Source organism: Orycteropus afer, unplaced genomic scaffold (genome assembly GCF_000298275.1).
Source record: "Orycteropus afer afer isolate SDZICR_OR568_19922 unplaced genomic scaffold, OryAfe1.0 scaffold00005, whole genome shotgun sequence".
Taxonomy (NCBI): domain Eukaryota; kingdom Metazoa; phylum Chordata; class Mammalia; order Tubulidentata; family Orycteropodidae; genus Orycteropus; species Orycteropus afer.
This window is the reverse complement of record NW_006921592.1, coordinates 19,705,632-19,708,232: the sequence shown is the minus strand read 5'-3', so window position 1 is coordinate 19,708,232 and position 2,601 is coordinate 19,705,632. Positions and strand designations below refer to the sequence as shown.

General features: G+C 41.6%; 1 pseudogene; it reads right to left on the bottom strand.

Annotated features, from left to right (window-relative positions):
* The window catches only part of LOC103196133, an 8,023-nt pseudogene extending 7,329 nt beyond the window's left edge, over positions 1-694 (bottom strand).
* Between the last annotated feature and the right edge of the window lie 1,907 nt (positions 695-2,601).

The following is a 2,601-nucleotide window of genomic DNA, read 5'->3' as shown; positions in this document are numbered from 1 at the left end:
CACTTTATCCTGCTTCTTTGTGTGGACTGTGATGGTCTGTTGTTTCCGAGGCATCATGATGTTGTTGTATCTAGATCTCTGTTAACTGTTTGTGAAGAGCAGCCAAGGGTGGTTCAGGGTCTTCTTGGTGGTTTTTTATCGTTGGCCCGTTCGTGGAGAAGGAGGAAGTGGCTCTCGCTCTTTTCAGTCGTGCAGGCCCCGAGTGTCCTTGGGGTTGCTGTAAAGCAGAACGTGTTCTTAAGCCCCAGAAATCTGCGAGAGCGCTGTCTGTTTGAATATCAAAATATAGTCAAGCTGCTTTTTAAACTTCAAAATGGCGGTGCCCTCCAGACCGGCAAAAGTCCACAGCTCAGCCCACCTTTCTCTTTACCTTCTCCATTTGTTCCCCAGCCACTGTGCACAGTCCTCCGTGCAGTCCCTGGCTAGCAGGGTAATTTTTAGGTTAATTTTTAAGTCCTACCACCACAGAAATCTGCGAGAACGCTGTCTCTTTAAATATCCAAAATAGTCAAGCCGCTTTTTTAAACCTGCAAAATGGCGGTGCCCTCCGGACCAGCAAAAGTCCACAGCTCAGCCCACCTTTCTCTTCACCTTCTCCATTTGTTCCCCAGCCACCGTTCACAGTCCTCTGTGCAGTCCTTGGCTAGCAGGGTGATTTTTAGGTTAATTCTTAAGTCCTGCCACCAAGGAATCTGCGAGAGTGCTGTCTCTTTAAATATCCAAAATAGTCAGGCTGCTTTTTAAACTTACAAAATGGCCACGCCATCTGGACCGGCAGAAGTCCACAGCTCAGCCCACCTTTCTCTTCACCTTCTCCGTTTGTTCCCCAGCCACTGTGCACAGTCCTCCGTGTAGTCCCTGGCTAGCAGGGTGATTTTTAGGTTAATTCTTAAGTCCTACCACCACTTGGGAATCTCCAAACTGTGTCGTCTGTGTCTTCAGGGTCGCTCAGGCTGGTGCCAGACTGCAGCTCCATGTATCTCCTTTTTTGGGTGTTTTCACTCAAATTCTTCTGCTAGTTGGGGTTTAGTCCACTTTTGTATCCTTCCCTTCAAGGCTCAGGCATCCAAGATTATCTTCTGTGTTTGTGTTAATTGGTTTCCCTTTTCTTTGTTGAAGAGGGCCTGTGCAGTCCTTCTGCCTAGTCCTCCATCTTGCCGGAACTCCTCTCATTTTATTTTTTAAACTGCGTATTTTATTCTGTTTTTTTTTTTATGTACTTGATACATTCCAAAATAAAAATAATTAAACATTTATGAATTGCACAGTTAAGAAAATCTGTTTCTTCTTGCATTGAAATAGTCTTCTGGTAGTTGCTGGGCATCTTATTTTAGACTTGCCGACTAAAGGTGGGCAAATCTAGGTTCAGGTCGTGACTCTGCCACTTACTTGCACAATCATTTTAGGCAAAATCACTTAACCAATCTAAGCTTCAGTTACCTCATTTGTAAAACTAACAGATTTGATTTAGAAATTACTAGAGCATGTTTGAGATCCTTTCAAAGTCTAAAAGATTTTTAAAAAGCTGACCCTACGCTTATAATGGTAGTGTGCACGGAGACTAATGAACTAAAAGATAATGTGGAAAGTGGTTTTGAAAAGTTTCCTTTGATGGAGGGAGCTTAAGGTCTCTATTTTGTTATCTGTTCTGTGATTTAGTAGCAGTACCTATCTAGACTGAGATTTAAGATACCATGTTGTGTGTGACGAGAATGTTCTTTTCTACTCCTTTTTTTTCTTTCTTGGAAATTGGAGGTAAGCATGTAGTTGGACTGAGGGTTTCTTCCTTTTAGCACACTGAAAAATGATACTCCTACTTAATAGAAGAACAGGGTGGAACAAAACTCAAAATTATAAAAAAAATAAATAAATAAAATAAGGGACCAGGTTTGCTGGTCTGATAGAGCTTGATGGAACCCCTGAGACTATGGCCCCTAACTGCCCTTCAGGTCTGGAATTGAACCCACTCCTGTGGCTTCCAGCCAAACAAAAGACAGGTATACGAGCTGAACATTTACATTAGGTAGATGTACTCCTTGGAGAGGTCAATCATGGGAGAACAGAAGGGCTGTGTATGTACAGGGAGAGAGATGGGGGGACAGGGTAGGAGGAATGCATGGGAGGGAAGGACACAGGGAAGGAGATAACTATGGGGAGGAAGTGGGAAGAGAACTGTTACAGTGTGGGAAATTGCAATCAATGTCATGAGACAAAGTATATGGAAGGAAAATGAATTTGCTTTGTAAACTTTCACTCAAATCACAATCAAAAAAAAAAAAAGAAAAATGATACTCCTATTAAGTATTATCAGGATTTTTCACTGTAAGCCATATTAATTACGGCACTCTATAAATACATGTTTAAAGTGTTTTTAAGGGAGAGGAAAATTATGAATTTCTGAAGACCATACATGGAAAAATAAATAATTATATTTGTGGAGTCTTAAGATAGTTATTATTTGTGAAATCTCAATTTATCATTTATTTTACCTTGTACTATTTTTATTGGTAGCTTAGTGCCTAAGGCACTTGACTGCTAACCAGAAGGCTGGCGGTTCAAACCCACCAGCCACTCCTCGGAAGGAAGATGGGGCAATCTACT